The 16,699-nt window shown below is 39.0% G+C and overlaps 1 non-coding gene across 1 annotated transcript; it reads right to left on the bottom strand.

Moving 5' to 3' along the window:
• Positions 1-10,784: 10,784 nt before the first annotated feature.
• On the bottom strand, positions 10,785-10,857 carry TRNAK-CUU (transfer RNA lysine (anticodon CUU)). The gene has a single exon. It is a non-coding gene; the product is annotated as a tRNA-Lys (tRNA).
• Positions 10,858-16,699: the final 5,842 nt, after the last annotated feature.

Below are 16,699 nucleotides of genomic sequence, written 5' to 3'. Positions count from 1 at the left end.
TTCGATAAAAATTAAAGGACAATTTTATACATGTTATGATATGGTGATAAAAATTCTTACTGAGTTTCTGGGGTGTTTAAGCTGTCATAGGGGTATAGCTTTGAACCCCAGAGATGATCTGCTAATCAGAGCTCATTTGCTGTTACTTTTCAATTCTTTCTTCCTGTTTTTCCCAGGGGGAGATGGCTTTCAGGAATTTGAGGAAGTTATAAGAATTGCAACTTAACGATGACATGCTTCATATTCAGAGATGTAAGGGGGCAGAGGCCAGGATATTGAAGGAAAGAAAGAAGTTATTTTTTTTAAAAAGGAGCTAAAGCAACATTTTTAAAGTAAATGGCTGTATTCGGCATAGCTTGTCAATATGAAAGAAAAGAAACCCAATGAATATGTCAGCAATATTTTATAATTTATCCTCCTTTAAAGCTAACATTTTATGTACAAACTACAAAACATTCTTTTAAAATTATTCTGTATCGGGGTGCCTGCGTGGCTCAGTTGGTCAAGCATCCAGCTTTGGCTCAGGTTATGATCTCGTGGTTGGTGGGTTCCAGCCCCACATCGGGCTCTCTGCTGTCAGTGCAGAGCCCGCTTTGGATCTTCTGTCTCCCTCTCTCTCTGCCTCTCCTGCATACATGCTCATGCACACACTCTCTCTCTTTTTCTCTCAAAAAAGAAATAAACATTTAAAAAGATCCTGTATCTAGTTTCTTCATAGGTTGACAGATTTTTAACATATTCTTGAATTAAGTACCGTATCATCGGAGTGACTGTAAATGAAGTCAAAACATGTTTTGTTTTGTTTTGTTTTTTCTGATTTCATGAATTAATCTCAGAAGGACTTACATTGCGTGGTATGGGTCACATTTCTCACGCCTAAATCAATTGCTCTGGTCAGGGGAAGGAAGCCTTTTTACTGGCCGTCCTAGGACAGGTACTGATCACTGCAGATAGGGAACAAGGCCCTGTCTGGACCTTATTAGTGGAGGAGGGATTACTCCCCCGCCCCCCCTACCCCCACTATAGCTTGCTCTTGTTGGAAGACGTTTCACAGTCCCATCAGCAGTGAAGAAGAGATCCCGTTCTCTACCTCCTGGCTTGCACTTTGTGCTATAACTTCAAAAATGTTAGCCTTTCTGAAAGGTGTGTTGTGATATTTTATTTGTTCTTTTAATTTGCATTTTCTTAATGGCTAGTGATATTGATTGTTTATCAAAAGTTTATTTGCTGTCTGTATATCGTTTGGGGTGAACTATCTATTTTGTTTTTGCCCGTTTCTAACTGGATTATTGTTTTAATGTGGAATTTTGAGAGTTCTTTACGTATTACATATAGAAGTCATTCGTCAGATACGTGGTTTGCAAATATTTTCTCAGTCTATACGGCTTGTCTTCTAATCTTCTTAAGAAGGTCTTTGGGAGGGCAGACATTTTTAATTTTGCTGCAGTCCCATTTATTGATTATTTCCTTTTATAGACCACGCTTTTGCCGTCATGTCCCAGATCTGTTCACCAGGCTCTAAACCTCAAACTAAACCCCATACCCGACATAAAAAATCAACTCAAAATGGTCATAGATTTCAATGTAAAGTGTAAAGTTTTTAAAAATATTTGTTATGTCTTTATTTTATCTTGAGAGAGAGAGAGACTGAGTATGAGTAGGGGAGGGGCAGAGAGAGAGGGAGACACAGAATCTGAAGCAGGCTCCAGGCTCTGAGGTGTCAGCACAGAGCCTGACGTGGGGCTCGAACCCACAAACTGCGAGATCATGACCTGAGCTGAATTAACTGACTGAGCCACCCAGGTGCCCCTAAAGTGTAAAATTTTAATTTTAGAAGATAACATGTAAGATTTGTTACATTGTATAAAATTGCTATGTTTCCTCTTCATTTCGGGTCACTTTGAAAATGCAGGTATGCCAGGAAATATTTAGAATTTCTCTGTGTAAACTAAACAGGAGAAATGATAAATGGTAAAATATCTTAGATTCCTATCCAAGTAAGTCATAATCTTTGTTTATTCTATTCCCTTCCTGACATGTATTAGGACATTTCAGCAAGAGCTGGGGAGTCATTCCCTGATTCCAAAGGGCATTAACATAGACCCCGAAGTGGTCACAGGCACATCCCTTACCACGATATAAAAATCTTGTTAATCATTACGTTTGTGCCATAAGCAGCAATTGTTACCTTTGAACTAAAGACTCTGACTGAGATTGAAAGTTACGGAGATAGGAAACTACTTTCGGGATGCAGGGTGTTCCTTGGAGTTCCTGGTGGGAAGCTGCTTCTGTGTTCTGTTTGGAGGCGGCACTGAGGGTTTTACAATAGGAGCACTTTCTATATTCAGGCTGCACGATATTCGTCATAATACAGTCAGGCCAAATCGAGAGTGGCTGAAAGGAAATGGTCTTTCCTTCCTCCTCAAGCTGTATTTATAATTTCCTCTTCATTTTTAGTTTGGCTACCCTGGTGTGGAAATTTTCTCCTGACTGGGCAATAAAACAAGTAAAATCTCCTTCTCACCAGCAGGTAGATAAAGTGGAGAGCCCCAGTTAAAATAATAACAGAAAACCCTGGGATTTGAATAAGGCAACTTCTTTTGCAAGCATACAAATGAAGGTGTCGGATGAGTATTGATCTGGAAATTAATTTTACGATTCCCTTTTAACAGAGTATGTGTAATCCATAAAAGCTGTAAGTTATTATACACAAAATATCCCCTTGCCTTTTGGCATTTTTTTTGGGGGGGGGGGAAGTATACGTTTATGGTGTTCCAAAGTTTAGTTTTAAATCACATGATGTGATTAGATGGAAAAGAATTTGGTAACTGACAGGAGAGTGGAGTTAACTGTACTCACGAGAGACCAGCCTTAAGTTCTCCAGACTACCATATTGACAGAAATCCTCAATGAATCATTCAGAAAACTCAGGAGGGGCTGGAATATGTACTGTTGTTGCCAGGCTAACCTGGGAGGCCATTTTTGTTTTCCACTGGGATAGTAGTTTTAGGTTGTAGTGTTGGGGAGGGATGAAGGAGAGAAGTCACCAACTATTACTGCTGTCAGCCTCCTAGAGATGACTGGGAGACCTGTTTTGGGTTACCGTGGATATCTTCTGGGACAATAGTGACAACTATCACCACCCAATTTATTAAATCCCAATAGGAATGTTTCCATCATCTCTTTGCTAAGGATTGTTTAGATGTAACATTTTCCAGAAGTACTGGAAAATTTACTTACGTGCCAAAAATAAGAGTGAAATTGACTAGAAGCAGAAAGTCCCTGTCCAAGCTGAGGAAATGCAAAAAGTAAACAAACGGTATAAATAGAGAAAGAATGTAAGTCTGTGGTTAGCAGTGACGTCTGGATGTCCAGTTTAAAGTTTTGCGCTTTATTCCCAACTTTTACTTACAAACTTAATAAGATTACAACAATATAAATATCCAACGGTCTTTCGTTAGATGAGCATTTCATAAATATGTCATTCTGAAATGTTTTGAGATTTGAATCTTGAAAATGAGGGTCTATCAAAAGCAACTCATTTTAATTTTCCGTTTTAAATTCATGTTGGAGATAATAACATATACTCTTTTAACCTAAACACACCTTTTACTGTGGGTTATAGATTTTCCAACCCTAAATTATGTTGGTTGGTGGTCTTAGTTACCATTTGAAAGTCTGATGTTTACCGATTTTTGTGATTGTTGTTTGATTTATTTTAGTTTTGTTTTTGGCCTTAAATCTTTAGGATGCTTTTTTTAAAAAATTTTTAAAATGTTTTTATTTATTTTTGAAGGAGAGAGAGACAGAGCATGAGCGGGGGAGGAGCAGAGAGAGAGGGAGACATAGAATTTGAAGCAACATAGAGCCCGATGCGGGGCTCGAACTCACAAACTGTGACATCATGACCTGAGCCTAAGTCGGATGCTTAACTGACTGAGCCACCTAGGGGCCCTGGGATACTTATTTTTAAATGCAAATATTCAGAATCTAACAAACGTGAAATATTTTCAGGTTCCTCCTTGCATGGTTTTTGAGTTGAGATTGTCCCAGGTACTAGTTATCTTGACTGTTAATGAATTTATGAAGATTAAGAAATAAAAATTACAGTGAATACCTTATAATTTATATATTGATCGTGCACTATTTTGTTTTTTTTTTTTTTAATTTTTTTTAACGTTTATTTATTTTTTTTTTTTTTTTTTTTTTTTTTTTTTTTTTTTTTTTTTTTTTTTTATTTTTTTTTATATGAAGTTTATTGACAAATTGGTTTCCATACAACACCCAGTGCTCATCCCAAAAGGTGCCCTCCTCAATACCCATCACCCACCCGCCCCTCCCTCCCACCCCCCATCAACCCTCAGTTTGTTCTCAGTTTTTAACAGTCTCTTATGCTTTGGCTCTCTCCCACTCTAACGTCCTTTTTTTTTTTTTTCCTTCCCCTCCCCCATGGGTTCCTGTTAAGTTTCTCAGGATCCACATAAGACTGAAACCATATGGTATCTGTCTTTCTCTGTATGGCTTATTTCACTTAGCATCACACTCTCCAGTTCCATCCACGTTGCTACAAAAGGCCATATTTCATTTTTTCTCATTGCCACGTAGTATTCCATTGTGTATATAAACCACAATTTCTTTATCCATTCATCAGTTGATGGACATTTAGGCTCTTTCCATAATTTGGCTATTGTTGAGAGTGCTGCTATGAACATTGGGGTACAAGTGCCCCTATGCATCAGCACTCCTGTATCCCTTGGGTAGATTCCTAGCAGTGCTATTGCTGGGTCATAGGGTAGGTCTATTTTTAATTTTCTGAGGAACCTCCACACTGCTTTCCAGAGCGGCTGCACCAATTTGCATTCCCACCAACAGTGCAAGAGGGTTCCCGTTTCTCCACATCCTCTCCAGCATCTATAGTCTCCTGATTTGTTCATTTTGGCCACTCTGACTGGCGTGAGGTGATACCTGAGTGTGGTTTTGATTTGTATTTCCCTGATAAGGAGCGACGCTGAACATCTTTTCATGTGCCTGTTGGCCATCTGGATGTCTTCTTTAGAGAAGTGTCTATTCATGTTTTCTGCCCATTTCTTCACTGGGTTATTTGTTTTTCGGGTGTGGAGTTTGGTGAGCTCTTTATAGATTTTAGATACTAGCCCTTTGTCCGATATGTCATTTGCAAATATCTTTTCCCATTCCGTTGGTTGCCTTTTAGTTTTGTTGGTTGTTTCCTTTGCTGTGCAGAAGCTTTTTATCTTCATAAGGTCCCAGTAATTCACTTTTGCTTTTAATTCCCTTGCCTTTGGGGATGTGTCGAGTAAGAGATTGCTACGGCTGAGGTCAGAGAGGTCTTTTCCTGCTTTCTCCTCTAAGGTTCTGATGGTTTCCTGTCTCACATTTAGGTCCTTTATCCATTTTGAGTTTATTTTTGTAAATGGTGTGAGAAAGTGGTCTAGTTTCAACCTTCTGCATGTTGCTGTCCAGTTCTCCCAACACCATTTGTTAAAGAGGCTGTCTTTTTTCCATTGGATGTTCTTTCCTGCTTTGTCAAAGATGAGTTGGCCATATGTTTGTGGGTCTAGTTCTGGGGTTTCTATTCTATTCCATTGGTCCATGTGTCTGTTTTTGTGCCAATACCATGCTGTCTTGATGATGACAGCTTTGTAGTAGAGGCTGAAGTCTGGGATTGTGATGCCTCCTGCTTTGGTCTTCTTCTTCAAAATTCCTTTGGCTATTCGGGGCCTTTTGTGGTTCCATATGAATTTTAGGATTGCTTGTTCTAGTTTCGAGAAGAATGCTGGTGCAATTTTGATTGGGATTGCATTGAATGTGTAGATAGCTTTGGGTAGTATTGACATTTTGACAATATTTATTTTTCCAATCCATGAGCAGGGAATGTCTTTCCATTTCTTTAAATCTTCTTCAATTACCTTCATAAGCTTTCTATAGTTTTCAGCATACAGATCCTTTACATCTTTGGTTAGATTTATTCCTAGGTATTTTATGCTTCTTGGTGCAATTGTGAATGGGATCAGTTTCTTTATTTGTCTTTCTGTTGCTTCATTGTTAGTGTATAAGAATGCAACTGATTTCTGTACATTGATTTTGTATCCTGCAACTTTGCTGAATTCATGTATCAGTTCTAGCAGACTTTTGGTGGAGTCTATCGGATTTTCCATGTATAATATCATGTCATCTGCAAAAAGCGAAAGCTTCACTTCATCTTTGCCAATTTGGATGCCTTTGATTTCCTTTTGTTGTCTGATTGCTGATGCTAGCACTTCCAGCACTATGTTAAACAACAACGGTGAGAGTGGGCATCCCTGTCGTGTTCCTGATCTCAGGGAAAAAGCTCTCAGTTTTTCCCCGTTGAGGATGATGTTAGCTGTGGGCTTTTCATAAATGGCTTTTATGATCTTTAAGTATGTTCCTTCTATCCCGACTTTCTCCAGGGTTTTTATTAAGAAAGGGTGCTGGATTTTGTCAAAGGCCTTTTCTGCATCGATTGACAGGATCATATGGTTCTTCTCTTTTTTTTTGTTAATGTGATGTATCACGTTGATTGATTTGCGAATGTTGAACCAGCCCTGCATCCCAGGAATGAATCCCACTTGATCATGGTGAATAATGCTTTTTATATGCTGTTGAATTCGATTTGCTAGTATCTTATTGAGAATTTTGGCATCCATATTCATCAGGGATATTGGCCTGTAGTTCTCTTTTTTTACTGGGTCTCTGTCTGGTTTAGGAATCAAAGTAATACTGGCTTCATAGAATGAGTCTGGAAGTTTTCCTTCCCTTTCTATTTCTTGGAATAGCTTGAGAAGGATAGGTATTATCTCTGCTTTAAACGTCTGGTAGAACTCCCCTGGGAAGCCATCTGGTCCTGGACTCTTATTTGTTGGGAGATTTTTGATAACCGATTCAATTTCTTCACTGGTTATGGGTCTGTTCAAGCTTTCTATTTCCTCCTGATTGAGTTTTGGAAGAGTGTGGGTGTTCAGGAATTTGTCCATTTCTTCCAGGTTGTCCAATTTGTTGGCATATAATTTTTCATAGTATTCCCTGATAATTGTTTGTATCTCTGAGGGATTGGTTGTAATAATTCCATTTTCATTCATGAGTTTATCTATTTGGGTCATCTCCCTTTTCTTTTTGAGAAGCCTGGCTAGAGGTTTGTCAATTTTGTTTATTTTTTCAAAAAACCAACTCTTGGTTTCGTTGATCTGCTCTACAGTTTTTTTAGATTCTATATTGTTTATTTCTGCTCTGATCTTTATTATTTCTCTTCTTCTGCTGGGTTTAGGCTGCCTTTGCTGTTCTGCTTCTATTTCCTTTAGGTGTGCTGTTAGATTTTGTATTTGGGATTTTTCTTGTTTCTTGAGATAGGCCTGGATTGCAATGTATTTTCCTCTCAGGACTGCCTTCGCTGCGTCCCAAAGCGTTTGGATTGTTGTATTTTCATTTTCGTTTGTTTCCATATATTTTTTGATTTCTTCTCTAATTGCCTGGTTGACCCACTCATTCGTTAGTAGGGTGTTCTTTAACCTCCATGCTTTTGGAGGTTTTCCAGATTTTTTCCTGTGGTTGACTTCAAGCTTCATAGCATTGTGGTCTGAAAGTATGCATGGTATAATTTCAATTCTTGTAAACTTATGAAGGGCTGTTTTGTGACCCAGTATATGATCTATCTTGGAGAATGTTCCATGTGCACTCGAGAAGAAAGTATATTCTGTTGCTTTGGGATGCAGAGTTCTAAATATATCTGTCAAGTCCATCTGATCCAGTGTCTCATTCAGGGCCCTTGTTTCTTTATTGACCGTGTGTCTAGATGATCTATCCATTTCTGTAAGTGGGGTGTTAAAGTCCCCAGCAATTACCACATTCTTCTCAATAAGGTTGCTTCTGTTTATGAGTAATTGTTTTATATATTTGGGGGCTCCGGTATTCGGCGCATAGACATTTATAATTGTTAGCTCTTCCTGATGGATAGACCCTGTAACTATTATATAATGTCCTTCTTCATCTCTTGTTACAGCCTTTAATTTAAAGTCTAGTTTGTCTGATAGAAGTATGGCTACTCCAGCTTTCTTCTGGCTTCCAGTAGCATGATAAATAGTTCTCCATCCCCTCACTCTGAATCTAAAGGTGTCCTCAGGTCTAAAATGAGTCTCTTGTAGACAGCAAATAGATGGGTCTTGTTTTTTTATCCATTCTGATACCCTATGTCTTTTGGTTGGCGCATTTAATCCATTTACATTCAGTGTTATTATAGAAAGATACGGGTTTAGAGTCATTGTGATGTCTGTATGTTTTATGCTTGTAGTGATGTCTCTGGTACTTTGTCTCACAGGGTCCCCCTTAGGATCTCTTGTAGGGCTGGTTTAGTGGTGACAAATTCCTTCAGTTTTTGTTTGTTTGGGAAGACCTTTATCTCTCCTTCTATTCTAAATGACAGACTTGCTGGATAAAGGATTCTCGGCTGCATATTTTTGCTGTCTAGCACCCTGAAAATCTCGTGCCAATTCTTTCTGGCCTGCCAAGTTTCAAAAGAGAGATCAGTCACGAGTCTTATAGGTCTCCCTTTATATGTGAGGGCACGTTTACCCCTTGCTGCTTTCAGAATTTTCTCTTTATCCTTGTATTTTGCCAGTTTCACTATGATATGTCGTGCAGAAGATCGATTCAAGTTACGTCTGAAGGGAGTTCTCTGTGCCTCTTGGATTTCAATGCCTTTTTCCTTCCCCAGTTCAGGGAAGTTCTCAGCTATTATTTCTTCAAGTACCCCTTCAGCACCTTTCCCTCTCTCTTCCTCCTCTGGGATACCAATTATGCGTAGATTATTTCTTTTTAGTGTATCACTTAGTTCTCTAATTTTCCCCTCATACTCCTGGATTTTTTTATCTCTCTTTTTCTCAGCTTCCTCTTTTTCCATAACTTTATCTTCTAGTTCACCTATTCTCTCCTCTGCCTCTTCCATCCGAGCTGTGGTGGTTTGCATTTTGTTTTCCATTTCCTTTAAAGCGTTTTTCAGCTCCTCGTGACTGTTCATTAGTCCCCTGATGTCTGTAGCAAGAGATTCTCTGCTGTCCTGTATGCTGTTTTCCAGCCCAGCGATTAATTTTATGACTATTATTCTAAATTCACTTTCTGTTATATTATTTAAATCCTTTTTGATCAGCTCATTAGCTGTTGTTATTTCCTGGAGATTCTTCTGAGGGGAATTCTTCCGCTTGGTCATTTTGGATAGTCCCTGGTGTGTTGAGGGCCTGCAGGGCACTTCCCCTGTGCTGTGGTGTATAACTGGAGTTGGTGGGCGGGGCCGCAGTCCGACCTGATGTCTGCCCCCAGCCCACCGCTGGGGCCACAGTCAGACTGGTGTGTGCCTTCTCTTCCCCTCTCCTAGGGGCGGGATTCACTGTGGGGTGGTGTGGCCCGTCTGGGCTACTTGCACACTGCCAGGCTTGTGATGCTGGGGATCTGGCGTATTAGCTGGGGTGGGAAGGCAAGGTGCACGGCGGCAGGGGGGGCAGGCTTAGCTCGCTTCTCCTTAGGTGATCCACTTCAGGAGGGGCCCTGTGGCAGCCGGAGGGAGTCAGATCGCTGCCGGAGGTTTGGCTCCGCAGAAGCACAGAGTTGGGTGTTCGCGCGGAGCGAGCAATTTCCCTGGCCAGAGCCGGTTCCCTTTGGGATTTTGGCTGGGGGATGGGCGGGGGAGATGGCGCTGGCGAGCGCCTTTGTTCCCCGCCAAACTGAGCTCTGTCGTCCAGGGGCTCCGCAGCTCACCCTCCCTTTGTCCTCTAGCCTTCCCGCTTTCCGAGCAGAGCTGTTAACTTATGACCTCCCAGACGCTAAGTCGCGCTTGCCTCTTCCGTGGGCCTCTAGTCTGCACTTGGGTCCGGTGACTCTGTTCTGCTAATCCTCTGGCGGTTTTCTGGGTTATTTAGGCAGGTGTAGGTGGAATCTAAGTGATCAGCAGGACGCGCGGTGAGCCCAGCGTCCTCCTACGCCGCCATCTTCCTGGACCCCCGCCTAACGTTTATTTATTTTTGAGACAGAGAGAGACAGCGCATGAACGGGGGAGGGTCAGAGAGAGGGAGACACAGAATCTGAAACAGGCTCCAGGCTCTGAGCTGTCAGCACAGAGCCCGACGCAGGGCTCGAACTCACGGACCGCGAGATCATGACCTGAGCCGAAGTCGGCGGCTTAACTGACCAAGCCACCCAGGCGCCCTGATAGTGCACTATTTTGAAAGTACAACAGTTAATTGTGGAAATACACAGAGATACTGGTATTTTCTTTCTAATGCCTTAGGCAATAGGTTAGTACAACTGCAGATTTAGATTCATGTTTTCATAAAAAGGGTATCACTTGAAACGTAAAGTAGTTCATTTCCTTCACATTCTGTATTTGAAATTTAATGATATTGACCCCATTTTAAAATGTAGCTTATAAAAGATTGTAGTCTATATGTTTAACTGCAAATCCTTATGATTTTATAATATCTAATGGAAATTATTAGACTATCATGGTTTCTATGCAGTGATTCAAGGCCTAAGAATGAGATAAATGTTAAATCTTCTTCACATTTTGGGCCATCTTCTTCTGCTATTTTGAGATATGTTTCCTACAAAGAAAAAAATTCCAAAGTCATTGTTAGTCAAAAATTTGGTTTTTCTTGACTTACTATACGTTGTAAAATCACACTACCCTTTTCTTCTCTTCCTTTCTCTATTGCTGCTACTTGTTAACTGTTTTACAATTTTTTTTTTTTAACAAAGCACTATGCCCAACATGGGGCTTGAACTCATGACCCTGAGATCAAGAGTCTCATGCTCTACTGACTGAGCCAGCCAGGCACCCTTACAACTAATTATTTTAATAAACTCTAAGAATGTTATTGACCAGAACGGACCTTAGATACTATTTTGACAAGTCTCTATGTCTCACGTATGAGAAAGCTAAAGTCTGAAAGTATTATTCTGGAGGGAAAGAAAAATACCTTCATCCTCCTATCCTTTTGGTTCTCAGTGGGGTCTGTGTGACAAAAGACAAATTAAGAAAAGTGTGCACATTTATTTCGTGTAAATTTTACCTGACATGGGCACTTCATATGGAAATGAAGACAGAAAGATAGAGTTAATCTGAGTGTCTTTATACCAGGTTTGATGAAGAGGAGAAAGTGGTAGAAAAATGTGGCAGAACAAAAAGGATATGAGCTAAGGGTAGTAAACTGAGGGAAAGTTAGCAAAACCTGTTCATTCAGATTTATCTCACTCTTCTTTTTTGAGATAAGGATGATCCTTTCCTCTGGGAGGAGAGAGGGTCCTTCTCACATAAAGATCTTATGAACTGATTCAGGGAAAATCCTTCCTGTACTGGCTGTTTCTCAAATGTCTTCAGCTTAAAGTAATCAATATGCCCAGACACCATATTTGGGGGTAGTATATCCTGGACCCCATTAGTGCCCCCTTTGTCTTTCCTTAGGAAAGTGGTGACAAAGCAAAGGTCATGTGCTGAAACAGGGATACTTTTTATAACTATTTATTTAAAAAATCTTCTTGGTCTTCCTCTTTCTTTAAAGCCCAGTTGACAATTTCCAGAAATTTAATGACAGAAAAATTTTTAAATGGCATACATGCTTCCTTTCCAATTATGTAAAGGTAAATACAATGTATTGAGTCTCCAATAATGGGTATTTATAAATTAAATTGAGCATTTGCACGTTTAAAAAATTTTTTTCAAGTACTCTTTGCCACTCTCCCATGTGGGGCTAGAACCACGACCCCAAGATCAAGAGTCTCATGCTTTAATTACTGTGCCTGCCAGGTGCCCCACGTTTCAGGGGTTTTTTTTTTTTTTTTAATATTTTATCAGCCTAGTGACTTGATTTGTGCTTGTTAGTGATGCATGCTTGCTATGGAAAAACTAACATAATCTTCAAAGAATAATTTTGACACAATTTATCACTGAGTACTGTTGTTTTGTTCTTTAGAATGTCTTGGCTTATCTATCTCTATAACCCAAATCTCTGTCATGTCATCAAGAGCATGGCTTACTAGAAAAAGATCATAATTCTTGAAGTTGAAAAATCAAAACTCAAATTCTATCTTGCTAGGTGTACGGCCTTTGAAATCTACTTACATTTTCTGGTCACTAGTTTTTATGTTTCTAAAATGAGGACTATTCTGTATGTCTTAGGTGATAGGAATGATTTTTATTACTTATTTTGCTTATTGACGTAACCTATGGATGTTTGTTAAGTAGTTAGTTTGTGATTTGGTGACTGAGTAATTGTTTCACTCCTGCTTGAGGAGACAATTCTCAGCTGTATTTGGTGAAAAATGAAAGAGCTGTTTTAGCAACTGAATAAAATTTTAACATGGATAACGTACATACAACTGCTTAAACGTTAAAGTCAGTGAGAATCCCTTCAAATCTGTACATGGAAGGGACCTTTGAACTTATCTGTTACCAATCTCTCATTTCACCAAAAAGAAAACTTAGCTGAACACCATAGTGGTTACACAGAAAGTTCATGTGCATTCTGGAACAGAACATAGATCTCTCTACTTTAAGTCTCCAACACCTTCCATAATATTACGCCACCTCTCTCAATAAAAAGGTGATTATGTTGAGTCCAGGTATACTCGTATATTTTAACAGATATGTCAAAACCATGAGAATTTCCAGATACATTTTATAAGCTTTCATTAAATAATTAAACACACATATATTAGGATATATATTTATTCAGGTAAATAATTATTAAACTGATATAAATTAGAATCAATTTTTAAATCTGTGCCTTAGGTTATAACAACATTCAATAAGATTCGACTGGAAGCCATCACAGGCCATTTTCCTGTGTGTTAAAGCAAAACTGGATTCCTTTTCTGAGGAAAATGTTGACTCTGACAATATGTTATCTCCTTTGTGCACACCTGTGTAGAAATGGAATGAGTTTCCAACTGTTCATATGTTGTTGCTAGTTCCTAACAGTTCACAAGGAGATGTCAGGCCTGTGATTGTCATGTGACCCACCTTAAATTGACAATGTATTATCTTTACTATCCAGGTACTAATCAGAATACAACCTTAAACTTACTACCCCACAATTTTTACCTAGGTCTGCGGGATTTATTGAGGATTGAAAAATATGCCAAGACTATCTCTCTAAGGCATTCTACAACTTACTCCTCTGTCATGTCAGACCATCATAGAGGTCCACAATGGAGCAACATTATTTTGGCTAGTTGTAGGGTAGTTTTCATTGAACCTTACTTTGGTCTCATGTCAATGCCTCAATTCCAAATGCTGGTGATACCAGTGCCCTCTGGGACAGACTCATTTCCTGGAGGAATGCCAAGGCCATTGCCCTTTCTACCAATCAGTACTTACCTCATGAGGACTAAAGGAAAAAATTGTCTCTATTCTTAGTAACAGCAGTGGTTATCACTGCCCTCCACTGCTGTTCTTGGTGATGTGATCCCATCTTGCCAACTCTGTAACTTATGAAACATAATTTTTCCTTATTCTCTTTTTTGGTTATGACCATCATCATTATTGTATGCATTAGCTTTGGGAAAAGCAAATTTACAGCCCAAATTCTTACAAATTATTTTATGGAATTCCTTGGTGTATTAAACTTTCCTCTGACTTCACCTCATTCTTTCCCTTCTTATTTTATCACTTATTTTTTTTATCCTGTCAGAATCCATGCAATTTTATAAACAGCCCTAATACATTTTTACAATAGATATTTGAATAAATAGTATTTATTTTTCAAACTGTATGTCACTGAGAAAGTGTTTTGATGTACATTTTTGCTCTATATACAGCTACTCTCATAGATAAAATGTAATTTTGCAAGGTTTTCAAGGAACTAAAGAACCTTGAGAAAACAGAGGTAGAGGGATGTATCAGTAAATGTGTAAAAGTGATGATGAAACTAATGATAATAGACTAAAAAGAGGAGGAAGATGAAGGAAAATGAAGTATAGAAAAGAAAGAGGAAGGAGAAGAACTTAACATGTGCCAAGAACCATAGGAAAAAAAAAACAGTTTCCATCTACTTGAATTTGACTCAGGACAAAAACTACATTTAGAGAGGTTAAGTAACTTTCCTCATGTTAGATAATGTATAAGTTACAAAAATTGAACTCTTCAACTTCACTACCAAAACTTTTTGTTGTTGTTGTTGTTAAAAGTTTGTTTACTTATTTTGAGAGAGAGAGAGCCTGAGCAGGGGAGGGGCAGAAAGACGGAGAGAGAGAGAATCCCAAGCAGGCTTTGCACTGTCAGCGCAGAGCCAGATATGGGGCTTGAACTCATGGAGTGTGAGATCGTGACCTGAGCTGAAAAAGACACTTAACCAACCGAGCCACACAGGTGCCCCCAAAACTTTTTTTTTTTAATCAAAAGCAACATGAATTCAAATTGTATTCTATGCTTTTCCTTCAGTCTAATTCATTAATCTCACAAATAACTTTGGATTCAACTGAGATCTCTTGTATAATCCGTGCTACTACATCCTGAGAGAAGTTAATTCTGTCCTAAAATGACATCTGAAACCAATATTTATAACCCAGTCTTATGTCCTTGCCAAGTTTCCTGTGCTAATGACCTTAAGCTTCAATAACAACTGTCATGTAGATGAATTGCGAGGTACTTTGGAAGCTATATGAACATATCACACAGCTTATATCACATATATATTTTCTGTATTACCCCTGGATTAAAATGTCACCTATTTTAAGAATTCCCAGCAAAGCATAAAGAAAAACGCAAATACATATACCATGACCAAGTGAAAATTCAGAGTAAAAATTAAGGTTGACAGAATGTCGTTATCACACAAATTAGACTGGACATGGAAATTAATCTTTGGAATTTATAAAACTGTAATTATCATTTCTTTGTATTTTCATTCATTTCCTTTTAAAAAGAAAATATAGGAAGAAAACTGGTTATCAGCATTTTATGGTTAATTAATTCAGAGTCATTCAATGGTATAAAATTGCTTCATACAATTCTGAAGTAACAAATTTAAATCTTACCCTAACTGTGACATACTAAATAATTTTTTTTATTATAATACGGATTTCTCTCCAATGTATACAATAGCCTCCTTTTATTTTAATGTTATTTAAAATTTAAAAAGAAAACATCAAATTTGACACATCCTGGTGTGGTTTTTTTCTATCTTGTCATTGTTTTTGTTTTTGTTTTTTTGAGAGAGAGAAAGAGAGAGCATGAGTGGGGGAGGGGCTGTGGGAAAGAGAGAATCTTAAGCAGGCTTCATACTCAGTGGGGAGCTCTACATGGGGCTCAGTCTCACAACAGAGATCATGACCTGACCCGAAATCAAGAGTTGGACACTTAAACAACTGAAGCACCCAGGCACCCCTGACACATTATCTTTTGATAGAAATTACTGCTAAGGAAATTCCACCATTAGCATTTTCAAACATGTCTGACCATAAGATTCCTGTGAAGAATCCAGATTCTTGTGCCCTCTCAGACAGTATTGTTTCAGTCTTCCAGAGGGGCCTCATAATGTGAGGCTTTTTACAACTCCAATTGATTCTTTTCATAAAGGAAGTGTGGGAAATAATGATTAAGGTAATATTCACCTTAAGAAAGAAATATAATAAGTGTATAGTCGTTTAGAAGCTTAATTTTGAAGGATATTTACTGCCATCTGGTAGAATGCTAGGACTCAGGGTTATCTTGGGATTTAAGGCCTGCAGACATCTGAATTCATCCTACTTTTCCATCCTCACTTCTAATGATCTCTGGCTCCCACTTTTTAATTGGGCACCATGAGGAAGCCTGTAGTCCCCTGCGACGGTATGTTGATTCTCATTCTCATGTCCTTATTCTGCTACCTCCGGATGCAGTACTTTTCTTCTTTACCTCCTTTTGTCCCCTCATCCTCACCATCTTCTTTCCTGTTCATTAATCCTGTTCATTAAAACCCCTGGGGCAGCTGGGTGGCTCAGTCAGTTAAGTGTCCCATTCTGGCTCAGGTCATGATCTCACGGTTTGTAGCTTCCAGCCCCCCGTCAGGCTCTGTGCTGACAGCTCAAAGCCTGGAGCCTGCTTCGGATTCTGTGTCTGCCTCTCTCTCTGTCCCTCCCCTGCTTGTGTTCTGTCTGTCTGTCTGTCTGTCTCTCTCTTAATCAAAAATAAACATTAAAAAAATAAAAAAAAATAGAGTCTAGACTTGAGTGAGTTCTAGAGCAGTACACACACAGCTTTTTTTAGTAAGTCAAGCTGTGTACAATCAGGGAGGCACCAGAGAACATTCATCCTAAAGGCAAGAAAACAAGTGCTCTGAGGTCAAGTGGTTGCTAGCCTCCAGATAACCACTAGAAACTCAAAGCAGGAGGTCCTGATCCTGAGATCACCTTTCCTCATCCATTGCGTGTGTGTGTATGTGTGTGTGCATTTGCGTTTGTGTCTATGGATTTTATAACTTCTTCTCCTGAACCAAACTTGAACAAAACGGGGCTTCAGTGTCTCACTGGCCATACCTGGAAGATCCTGAAAAGCCCACACTGATTAGTTTCAGTGCAACTGAGTCTTGTCCTTTCTTTTATTTAGAGGACAAGAGTCTTGGAAGGTAGGGCATAATTTGCTTCCCATTTGAGAAACTGCATAAAATCTAGATGTACAATCTCAAAACAAATTAAGTTA

Source organism: Lynx rufus, unplaced genomic scaffold (genome assembly GCF_022079265.1).
Source record: "Lynx rufus isolate CCGP_SWC_20201006 ecotype Redwood Valley unplaced genomic scaffold, mLynRuf1.p SCAF_6, whole genome shotgun sequence".
In the NCBI taxonomy this organism is placed as follows: domain Eukaryota; kingdom Metazoa; phylum Chordata; class Mammalia; order Carnivora; family Felidae; genus Lynx; species Lynx rufus.
This window is presented reverse-complemented; position numbering and strand designations above follow the sequence as displayed.